This window comes from Palaemon carinicauda, chromosome 27 (assembly GCF_036898095.1).
Source record: "Palaemon carinicauda isolate YSFRI2023 chromosome 27, ASM3689809v2, whole genome shotgun sequence".
Classification (NCBI taxonomy): domain Eukaryota; kingdom Metazoa; phylum Arthropoda; class Malacostraca; order Decapoda; family Palaemonidae; genus Palaemon; species Palaemon carinicauda.
Genome location: NC_090751.1, coordinates 46,424,883 through 46,438,047, shown reverse-complemented (window position 1 = coordinate 46,438,047; position 13,165 = coordinate 46,424,883).

Genomic DNA, 13,165 nt, shown 5'->3' with positions numbered 1-13,165 from the left:
ACAGACAGAAAAAAAGTTAACGAGATAAGAGGAATAATCGACTGGGAAAAACATAAAATGAATCAGGACTAAAAACAAATCTTGAGGATAAAGCGGAGGAATTTGCAGAAAGAAAAAAAAATAGATGAAAAAGAGAAAGATAAGTTAGAAAGTAAAAATTAAATTGAAAGAAAGAACTAAAAAGGGATAAAACTAAGTATATGATGAAATGGAAAAGGAAGACGAATGGGGAAGAGTAAAAATACTAATAGGAAATCATTATCATTGTCATTATTACTATTTTAAAAATCCTACTCACATGAGACTTATTACTGGAGCAAATCCACTTAACGTCGGTGCTAGGACAATTCGTCCCCAAAACACGTAATTAAGACAAGAACAGTACTATTGGAGTTAAAATGGTGTTTTAATAGTTATTTTGTTCTATAGCCTCTCTCTCTCTCTCTCTCTCTCTCTCTCTCTCTCTCTCTCTCTCTCTCAGTGCAATTTTCGAAAGAAAGTATAGAACTATTATTTTAGGATTAATATGGTTCTTGGTTAGTTTTTGATTAGTTTTCTCTTTTTTGATAATTCAAAAAATTTTTCACTTACATCGAATACGTTTTATACAAAACACCTATCCATCAACCCACAAGATCTTTACTTCATAGAAAGGAAAACAAAGTGATCGATCAAGAGCATTATGTATACACAAAGAACAAGGAGAATTCTGATGGACTGATGGATTGAAGATATACTGGAAGTTTGAACAGCTTAATAGGATTATCAGACATTGGAGGAAAGCCGATTCCATTTCTCCATTATACCGCTTGCAAATGTTGCATTCGCCATTCCAAATGAATACTCTCTAATTTTAACAATGATAAAAAAAAATTTACAGTATAACAGTGGAATAGAATTATAAAGAGATTGTTATTTTTTGCGAGAGTTATAAAGCAGTTCGACAATTAAAACAGTACAAAAGTTGGGAGGCAGATGGAACATTTAAATGTTGTTCTAGTATATACTTTGTCACATATAGTGCACATTCAGATAAATACTTTTAATGCCCCAGGATTGTTTGCACTGCTCTCCAACTAAAGTCAAAACACATTGTAGACTATTTACCAAAAGGAGTGAATTACAGTAGAATGAGGGCCCTGGTAACATTATGGATTTCGAAAAGGCAGCTCATTATGGATTTCTGGAATCGTTTCCTTCTTCGAATTTGGTTTGCTGCTTGTTTCACTTAGGACAAAATATGTACAAAAAGGAATAAAATGCTATCACGAAGGCGACAGTTTTAGCTTAAAAATTTATGCAACAAGAGCTTAGCTTGCTTATAAAATATATCATAGAAAAATATGATCCTAGCTCAAAAATTAATTTTCAAAAGCAATTGAAAACAATCCTAAAGTTTAAAATTTAAATACGTAATACAACAAACCTTGTTATTTAGTATCTTATTAAAACTAGGTTATTGAATTTATTAGTATTTCAAAGCCATAGTAAAATATATATATATATATATATATATATATATATATATATATATATATATATATATATATATATATATATATATATATATATTATATATATAAATAAAAATAAAAATAAATTAGTTTGTCAGACTTGTCTATCCAATCAGTTAAAAATATAGCAAATTTACTGACAACGAATTGACCGGACACCCCATAAATCTACGTCCTGTACGCTCAATATACTCAATTTTCATGTATAATTGCGCTCAAAACTTTCTATCCACTCGGTGTGAAAAGTCCTTACATCTACGGCTCCCTTTCGAGACGGCAGGTTGATTCTCAAGTTACGAGTACTTCCCCACTACAACGTAAACAAGCAACCGGGTATTTCTGTAGGACTCTCTCTCTCTCTCTCTCTCTCTCTCTCTCTCTCTCTCTCTCTCTCTCTCTCTCTCTCTCTCTCTCTCTCTCTCTCTCTCCTATGCTTAACATATAAATAAATGCAATAGTTGATCTTTACAGTAATATCCATTTTGAATGTCTATAAATCATAATTTTAAATTTTTTGTGGTCGTGCCGTGTTATCCCATGCACTGTCAGGGACACAGACGATGTTCTTTTCACCTAGTGAAAACAAGACTGGCTTTGTAACGAAATGCTTGAATATATTACTTCTATCCTGCAAATACAGAACTATAGGTCAGAGAGAGTAAAGAATCAAAGTTTATGAATCGAACAGTAGGACAATTATGAGTCCGGCATATACTGCAGATCGAATCTTGAAAAGATACCAACCCGCTTAACAGTATCAACAGTATTTTCAAAGTTTCATATTTATTGCATATTAAACGAACTTGCTTTTTTGTTTTCCTCATATTACTGCATGCTTTCTTTGGACTCGAAATTATAATATAGTATGTCCAAATGACGGTCGTTCACCTCAAGCCATGCTCCCAAATCAAACTTCTAACCCATCTCTCTCTCTCTCTCTCTCTCTCTCTCTCTCTCTCTCTCTCTCTCTCTCTCTCTCTCTCATCCGTATGCTACTTGAAAGTGATATTTCATATATCCTGTATATAGTGAAGGAAGTTACATAGTCAATGAGTGTCGATGTTTAGGATTATAACAATTATTTGTTTGAATTCTATGATATTGGAAGGGATTATTTTTCATGTTGCCACGTTGTGGTGGTGGTCGGTTTGTCCCATTAGGTCGAATCAGGAAGGTAGGTAGGGAGACGTTATTCTTATAATTAAAAAAAAATCTAGAAAATAGACGTATATAACATTTAAGTAGCATATATTCATTATTAATTTTCGGTTTTTTTTTTAATTATAAGAATAACATCTCCCTACCTACCTTACAGATTCGACCTAATGGGACAAACCGACCACCACCACAACGTGGCAACACAAGTAATAATCCCTTCCAATGTCATAGCATTTAAACAAATAGTTATTATAATCCTAAACATCGATGTTCATTGTACTATGTATCTTCCTTTTCTATACTGTATACAGCATATATGAAAATATCCCGTTCAAATAACATAGACTTAAATATGGAGAGAGAGAGAGAGAGAGAGAGAGAGAGAGAGAGAGAGAGAGAGAGAGAGAGAGAGAGAGAGAGAGAGAGAGAGAGAGAGAGAGAGAGGGGGGCATGTTCCAAGTTGTACCAGCATGGCTTGAGGTGAACAACTATGATCTGGACAGACTATATTAGGATTTCAAGTCTAGACAAAGCTTACAGTAATATGAAGAACATAAAAAATCAAGTTCCTTTAATATGTAATAAAAATTACCCTTTAAAAATACTGCTGGAAGTGCTAAGTGTGTTGGTATCTTTCCAAGATTCGATCGGCAGGGTATGGCGAACACATGATTGTCCTATTGTTCGATTCATAAACTTTGATTTTTTACTCTATAACCTATAGTTTTGTATTTGCAAGATAGAAGTTATATTTACAAGCATTTCATTATAAAGTCAGTCTTGTTTCCACTAGGTAATAACAGTGATTGTGTCCCTGACAATGCATGGGATAGCAGGCTACGACAACACAAAATATTTATAATAATGATTTATAGACAACATTCAAAATGGACATTACTGAAAAGATTAACTATTGCATTTATTCATAGTTAAGCATAGGAGAGAGAGAGAGAGAGAGAGAGAGAGAGAGAGAGAGAGAGAGAGAGAGAGAGAGAGAGAGAGAGAGAGAGAGAGAGGTGGGGTTCCGTCTTTAAATACAAAAATGCCTGGTTGCTAGTTTACGTGGTGGTGGGATTGTAAAGCCGGAATCAACCTGCCGTCTCCAAACGGAGCAATACGTAGACGTGAGGACTTTTCACCCAGAGTGGATTGAAACTATTGTTCGCAACAGTGGCAACAGTACATCCACCATACCTAGTGTGCAGTGAAGTATAATTAGTTTTGATGGTAAACTCATTGTTATCTTTGAGCGAATTTCTAATTTCCATATTTTCATATGACAAAAATAAAACACTACAAAATTGCAATAATTTCCCAGTAAGTCCACCGTCCTACCAGACTTATATAAATAATCGGATATGAAAGTCGAAGAAAAATGTACTATCTTCCCCAGTACACAAACTTATTACGTTTAGTCTACCTCTACAGAAATATGCATTAGTAAAGAAAATAAACTTCAAACATAGATCAAATTAATAAATGATGCTATCAACATTCCCTGTGATCATGATGACCAATGTGTTAGGAGCTAAGTGTGCTAACTGTCTTTTGATCACTTACAATAAAGTGAGTAAAAGTGAATATGATACCATGTGCCCACCGATGGAGATGACTATAACCGTAAAAGACCAATCTCCTTGGTTTGATGGAGAGACTTTGGTAAAAAAAGAGGGAAAAAATACGTAAGGAAAGAAAGTGGAATAGGTTAAAAACGGAAATTACTTGGGTAGAATACAAAACTCCTGCGTGTCAATATAACTACCTACTAAGAAGGAAAAAAAGTAAATAATATAAGAGAAAGATCCTCGAAGCAGCAACAGACATAAATAAGTTATATCATCTATTGAATGGTATAATGGGAAATGTAAAAGAAAAAAGCTACCTGGTGGATACAGTGACCAGGAACTATCAAATAATTTTCTAGTATTCTTTAAAAACAAAATTGAAAACATAACCAGGTCATCTGTAAATACTCAACATCAGATTAATGATACACCAGGAACACAGACAAAATTAATACGATTTAACAACATAACATAAGATGACATCACCAGAATTATCAAGAGAGCAAAGAAAACAAACTGCGCGATCGGTCCTATGCCAATATCTGAAGTAATTGGAGAGAGAGACTTTTCTAGTCTAGCCGAAATAATAATGAGAATAGCAAATGCAAGCATTGATGAATGTAAGTTTCCTAAATCTGAAAAAATGGCTATAGTCACACCAGTTCTGAAAAATGCACTGAACTACCAGGAATTAAGCTCATAAAGACCTATTTCAAATCTATCTTTTGTCTAAAAAGTGCTTGAATATGTAATTCTTGAACAACTAGTCAGCCACTTAGAAGTAATAAAAGCTTTGCCTGACAACCAATCTGCTTACAGAAAACTATACTCTACGGAGACAGGCATCTGCTCTGTTGTAAATGATTTGCTAAAAATGATGGATGAAAATAAATGTGGTATCTTAATACTGCTCGATCTCAGTGCTGCTTTTGATAAAGTGGTGCATGAACTGCTACTAAATTATCTACGGTCCATCGGCGTTGAAGATCAAGCCTTCGAATACCTAAAAGACTACTTGGTTGGTAGAAATTACTGTGTACAAATTAGAAACTCTTATTCATCATATGAACCCTTAAACAAGAGGGGTACCCCAGGGAAGTGTACTTGCCCAATCTTATTCTGCATCTATACTATTGGTCTATCGAAAATGCTACAAAGGCATGGCGTGAAGTTTAAACTATTTGCAGATGACACAATTTTACTTCTCCATAAATGATATACATGACACTACTGAAACTCTAAACAGAATCCTTGATAGTGTTAGAGAATGGATGACATTTAAACAACTAAAATTAAATGAAAACAAAACTGAATTCATGGTGGTGGGCAAGAGAAACAGCTTGAGAAACAGGCGATATTCAAATGAATAAAAATAATGACGGTGACGATATCTAGTAAAGTTCATCTAGGTGTATTTCCTGACTGTAACCTGTCTCTAAATACCCAAATAAATAATGTAATAAAAACTGCTGGTTATCATCTAAGAAATATTGCGTTTATAAAAAAAGTACCTGGGCGAAAATTCTGTAAAGAAACTTGTGATAGATTGTGTTATTACCAGGATTGACTACTGCAACTCTACTACATTTTACCAAAATTGCAACTTAAATTACAAAACATAATAAACAGAGGAGCAAGACTGATAAAAGGTGTCCCACCTAGAGAAAGTATCACCCCTATACTAATCGATTCAAACTGGCTGCCGATTAAAGCGAGAATTGAATTTAAAATATGTACAATAACCCACCAAGTTATCAGAACCGGGCGTCCAAAATACTTAAAAGAATTGCTACACATTGCGCAGCCAACAAATCGTGTCGACAAGAGAATAGTTACAGATGGCTTAAAACTGTTGGAACCTAGATATATGTTACTTTAGGCTCCAGAGCCTCTAAATATGCGGCCCCGAGACTATATAATAAGCTCCCACTTAACATTCGAATGTTTGAATACATTATGGCTTTCAAGAGGAAACTGAAGACTTTCTTATTTCATGAGTCTTTTGACAGCGACGATTTAACAGTAAATGAACGATATATTATATGAAATGTTAAATACTCTGAACGAACAAGGTAAAACGACAGTGGAGGTCCTGTAGAGTGTGTGGTTACCCTGCTCTATGGGACCCGCAAAGCAGCCATCAAAGTAAGTAAATTAGAATTAGCGGTTAAAGGAAGAAAATATCTCGAAAACGACCAAGCAGACACACCAAATCATATTGTGGGTAGTCTCCTCTTGACGTCAAATGTGTATATCATGTACAGTACTGAAATATATTGAAGGTAACATTTGTGTTGGCGTCAGGGCTGGTTTGATTTAAATCAAATGATTCAAATAAGAATAAAAAATCAAGATTTAAATTCAAATGAAATATGGTCAGAAATTGTCTTGGAAAAGAGAAAACTTCCAAAACTAGTTACTATCTATCATTGCAACAAATAAACAAAACCATAATTAATAGCTATAACATTTCCGGTAAACTTGATGTTCTTAAAAATTGAAGTTGTAACAAGTGTACAAATTATAAAGGTTTTGATTTTTTAACAGCGTTTATAGGAACTATTTTAATTTTGTTAGTACAGTACGCACATGGAGATGCCCTTAATATATTTATAGTTTCATTTCTTATTGTTTAGTGCATATTAAAATTGATGTATATTTATATTTGGCTTGATTGCAATTTGGGTTGTTTTTGTGTATGTACTAGTTACCGGTACCATAACTTGCCCACTCCGATTAGTCTGAATTTTGGTTTTTAAGAGAAAAACTCATCTTGAGTGATGTATATTAAACTATGGTTTCATTTTACATTGATAAAGTTTAATACCATAAAATCCCTCATAAGACTAATACAAATAATCAGCAGCAGGAAATAAATATCATAGAAAAAAAAATTTAAATAAAAAAAATCCGCTTTAAATCAAATAAAATATTTTTCTTTTTTTAAAGAAAAAAAAATGTTTAACCCTGCTTGTCGTTAATCTATGCTTCTACACGCTAAGGTAATAGTTTTGTAGAACTTCTTCAAAGGTATAATAGTCTAGTTCAAACTTACCTACCAATTTAACTGATAAAAGATTTCGCTAATTTATGAATCAGAATTTTCATGTGTTTGGAATAAAGATCGATTTTAGACCAGATACCTTGATTTGCTGTTCAAAGTAAGTCAATATATTAATAATAAATACTACATACTTTAATTTAGGAGGGGTGAGTTTAGACATCACTATCTCTACACATAACCTAAGTTGTTATAATCTCCAAGATTGTGCTACTTAACGTCCTAAACAAGCTTACTTATGATAACTATGTATGTATGTATATATATATATATATATATATATATATATATATATATATATATATATATATATATATATGTATACACACACACACACACATATATATATATATATATATATATATATATATCATATATATATATATATATATATATATATATATATATATATATATATATATTATATATATATAACGGATTTTGAGCGAAGCGAAAAATCTATTTTTGGGTGAGATAGCCATGTCGTCCTGATGGAAGTTCCTATAGGGTAGCTTCCTAGGGTATATTACAACTACGGCGATATTCCCAGAGAATTTACCTTAAGGTACCAGAATTCTAACTCCTGGAGCGAGTATCCCTCGTGAAAGGGATATCGCGACATATCAGAGGACGTATTCTAGACACGTCACATGGCAATCTACGACCTGAATAGAGATTCGTCTCGTAGGAGGGAGATTGACGAGATACGAATTCGGGAAAGAAAAAGGGGAGCCGCTCCCAAGGCATCCCTATCCCCCGATTCGTATGCGTGCCTGGCGCCAATCCTGGCGCCATCTGTATTCCTTGTAGCGTACACGAGGTGCTACAGATACTGTATGTAGGGAGGGGTCCTACAGCCCTTTCTTAGAAAGGCAAGGGCGGGTCCATCAGGACGACATGGCTATCTCACCCAAAAATAGATTTTTCGCTTCGCTCAAAATCCGTTTTTTGGGCTCAAGCCATGTCGTCCTGATGGAAGTGTACCAGAGCATTACTGTATCTGTGGATTCTCAGAACGTGCCGTACTCCCCGGAGATATTTATTCCCGGTCGACTAGACCTAGAGACCTAAGATGTTACCGTTATACATCTTTTCAACTAACTATAAACTATGTTAGAGCTTCCTGCCCCCTACAGGGAAGAGTCCTACTAGACTCTGGAAAGTCTCGAAGAGTACATATATCTATGTATGAATACCAGGCAAGCTAATATAGTGGTCTCGCCCTATATTAAGTAAAGCATAGTTTGTATAGAACCACTGCGTCAATATATTGACCAGTCATCCGCACAATACTTGTATTGGACAAAGGTTTATATCCGCATAGGAAGAAACTAATAAAACCGCCCTCGTCCCTTTATGGGACGGAGTCCTCCCATTAGGGGACTTACATAAACCAATGCAACATAGCTTGCAAAACAGAACAATTCTATCAGAATTATCCCAGATAAGATACATAGAATTAAAATGCTCAATTATACCAATAAATTGACACAGGTGAAAGAGACGCAAGGTTCTCAAGAACAAGTTTATTGACAGATAATAAACAGACAGGTTAACAACAAATATATATATTTATATAAAAGAGGGTAACCCAAAACTTTAAGCATAAGTATGATAGTAAACAGAACTTGTTTATCTGAAAGAAAAACCATTAAACACCACTTTAATGAGATACCAAGGTATCAAGTCATAAAAAATCTGTATTACAAATCAATCACATTAGCGTTAGAAACGCTTGGCACACATGTCTGAACTTATGCAAGGTTCACCTTTGAAGGAAGGAACAGTCTATATGGGCACTTGGTGCCCTCATTTAGTTTGTAGTACAGTATGTACCTACACACTCACCCTGGGCTTAATCGTCCCAATTAAGACCACTGTTCCTCGCAGAGTTAAACAGTAGGGTTAACTACACGACCCACTGCTACCACAGATCTCTTAAGTTCCTCTACTTGCTTCGCATAGTGGCGAAAGAACACCCTGGAAGACTTCCAGCCCGTGTATGAACGGAGATGTTCAAAATCCATACAATTAAAGAAATTTAGGGATGAGGCAACTTTCCTCGGATCGTGACCTGCGGGTGTACTGTCAGGATCCGCTCTGCGAATAAAATATGTCATTTTCGCTCTGAGTTGATTCAGAGATAAATTTGAGCCTGATGTTTCTCCCCTGAATAGTTGACTACCCTTGAAGTCTGAAGTTCTACGAAGATAGACCTTTAGGCATTCTACTGGACATAGAGATGCATCTTCTTTCAGAGGACAGATTCTCCAGGGACCCCACCTGTTGGTGGGTAACTCATTCTTAGCGAGAAACGTAGGATCCGGAAACAGGTTCAGCTCCCCCCCATCCAGGAACTGAACACGACCTGCCTCTCTCGAGAGGGCTACGATCTCACTAACCCTGGCCCCGGACGCGAGTGCAAATAGGAAAATAACTTTTTGCGTCAAATCCTTTAACGCACATTCTTCATTGCTCAACAAGGAGGCGAAATGAAGAACTTTGTCTAAAGACCATGAGATGGGCTTTGGAGGTGCTGAAGGTCTGAGCCTAGCGCAGGCTTTCGGAACTTTATTAAAGATCTCGTTACCTAGGTCGATCTGGAAGGCAAATAAAATGGGTCTCATCAAAGCCGATTTACACACTGAAATCGTGTTAGCTGCCAATCCTTGGCCATGGAGATGGATGAAGAAAGATAAGCAGAAATCTGTTGAGATCTCCTGCGGATTCTTTGCCTTTACAAAGGCCACCCATTTTCTCCAAGATGACTCATATTGCCTTCTAGTCGATTTGCACTTGTATTCCTCTAGGAAGTCTATGCTGGCTTTCGAAATCCCGAAGCGCTTTCTCACCGCTAGGGCGAGAAAATCATGAGCTGCAGGGTCTGGGTTTTCTGTAATGAAGCGCAGACAGTCGACTTCTGGACTCGCTGGGTCAGAACTGGATGTGGTAGCGGCACGAACTTCATCTGTAGTTCCAACGCCAAGGGGAACCACATGCTGTTCGCCCACTTGTGGGCCACTATTGCCGCTACCCCCCTTGAAGGATCTCAGTTTGTTGAGGACCCTCAACAGAAGGTTGTGAGGAGGGAACAGATAAATCCTGGACCATCTGTTCCAGTCGAGGGACATTGCGTCCACTGCTTCCGCTAAGGGGTCCTCGTACGGGGACACGTACAGGGGCAACTTCTTGTTGTCTTTCGTCGCAAAGAGGTCTATTTGCAGTTCTGGGACTTGATTCAGAATGAAGGAAAATGATCCTGCGTCTAAGGACCATTCCGACTCTATCGGTGTGAACCTGGATAGAGCGTCCGCTGTCACATTGCGGACTCCTTGAAGGTGAACTGCCGACAGGTACCACTTCTTCTTTTCCGCCAATCGGAAAATGGCTAACATCACTTGGTTGAGAGGTGGTGACCTCGACCCTTGTCGATTCAAGCATCTCACAACCACCTCGCTGTCTGTCACCAATCTTATGTGGATCGAGTGACGCGGGGAGACTTTCTTTAAGGTAAGGAGCACTGCCATAGCTTCTAGAAAGTTTATATGAAAGGTCCTGAATAGCTTGGACCAAGTCCCCTGGACTTTTTTTCCGATGAGAGTGACCTCCCCATCCCTCCTTTGAGGCGGTCTGAGTGAATCGTCAACGACGGGGGAGGTGGCTGAAGAAGAACAGACTTCTTTAGATGTCTGGCTTGGGACCAAGGTCTGAGAAGAGTACGTAGCCGAGGCGGCACTGGTCTTCTCAGGTCTCTTCGCGCGTTTGATGCATACCTTCTCCAAACTCCGGTTGCATCCTTTAGCTGTGCTCTTAGCACTGGGTCTGTCACTGAAGCAAACTGGAGAGAGCCTAGTACCCTCTCCTGTTCGCGTCTTGATATCCTTTTGGAATCTAGAAGTCTCTTGACAGAGCCCGCTATCTCCTTCCTTTTCTTCATTGGGATGGAGAAACTGTGTGACAAAAGGTCCCAGTGGATTCCCAGCCACTGGAACTTTTGGGATGGAGAAAGTCGAGACTTTTTCTTGTTGATCTTGAAGCCTAGGTACTCTAGGAACTGGATCACCTGACTGGAAGCTTGCAAGCATTCGGTCTCGGATGCTGCCCACACCAGCCAGTCGTCCAGGTAGGCTACTACCTGAATTCCCTTTAGGGCGTAATTGTTTGAGAGCTGCGCTCGCAAGCTTCGTGAAAATCCTTGGGGCTATGTTTAGCCCCGAATGGCATGGCTCTGAAGGCGTACAGTTTTCGTTGTAGCCTGAATCCTAGGTAGGGGGAGAGTCGACGGCTGATTGGAATGTGCCAATAGGCGTCTGACAAGTCTATAGAGACTGAGTATGCCCTCTTGGGCAGTAAGGTCCTTATGTGTTGCAGTGTTAGCATCTTGAATTTGCAATTCACTATGAACTTGTTGAGTGGTGACAAGTCCAGAATGACTCTGAGCTTTTCCGAGTCTTTCTTGGGAACACAAAACAGCCTCCCTTGGAATTTGATGGACTTCACCTTTCGGATCACATTTTTCTCCAACAGTTCTTGAACGTACTCCTCCAAAAATGGGGGTGGAGTGTTGGAAAAAACCGAAGGCATGGGGGTGGAGTGCTGTACCAGCTCCAACCCAGTCCATTCTTGAGTAGGCTTTGGGCCCAGGGATCGAAAGGTCCAGCGATCCCAAAATTTCATCAGTCTCCCTCCTACCGGTATCATTTCACTTGGACTGCCGTCCTGAGGTCTTGCCTCCCTGACCACGACCACCTCTGAATCCCCTTCCCCTTGAGGGGCGCCTAGACGAGCCTCTGGCTGCTCCTCTAGGTTTTGCACGAAAGGAAGAAGACTGTCCCTTCGAACGTTGGGGCGAATGTGGTTGACTGACCTGGCACCCGCCTGGGGTACCCACTGAAAGGCAGTCGGGGTTTGTGCCACCAACTGGGGCACTGGAGGCAAAGGCAATTGCAGTTGCTGTTGCTGTCTATAAGGCTTGGCTGGCCGAGATGGTAGCCTAGTCTTCATATTCTTCCTCTTTGGTTGAGGACCCTCATCCGGGGAAGATTTTCTTTTGATAGCCAGGCCCCACTTCTGGAGAAGATTTCTATTCTCCACGGCGGCCTTATCAACAACCTCTTTGACCACATCGGTAGGGAAAAGGTCTTTTCCCCAAATGTTGGAGGAGATTAACTTCCTTGGCTCGTGTCTCACCGAAGCCCCGGTGAACACGAACTCCCTGCAAGCTCTCCTTGCCTTGACGAAGTTATAAAGGTCCTTCGTCACTGTGGCTAAGTGAGACTTAGCCACTACCATGAACATTTCATGGACCTTGGGTCACTTGCCATCGTCTCGAGAGTAGTCTGATGAGACATTGAGGCAGCCAGTCTTTCTTTTGTCTCGAACTCTCTTCGTAAAAGAGATTCGGACAGCTTGGGGAGGTCCTCGCCGAATTGCCGTCCGGCAATATCAGCCTCCAACTTTCCCACTGAGAATGTTAGATGGACATCCTTCCAGTCTTTGTGGTCCATAGGTAGAGCCAGCGACAAGGGTTTACACTCCTCCAGGGAGGGGCAAGGCTTGCCGGCCTCGACTGCCTTTAGGACAGCCGTAAACCCTTTCTGTAAAAAGGGGAGGCTCTATCAGGAGAGGACACAAACGAAGGGAGCTTCTTGCTCAATGCAGCTACCTTCGAATTCGAGAAGCCCCTCTCTTTCATCGAGGATGAAAGTAGGGCTTGAGCCTTAGCGTGGTCCATAACAATGACCTCCTTCGGCTCTGTCTCCTCCCTTGAAGCTGGTTCTTTTCCTCAGCCGGACATAGCAGTCCGGATATGATGCCTTGCTGGGCCAGAATTCTACCTCCTCTAGGGGAACTGAACCCAGCTTATC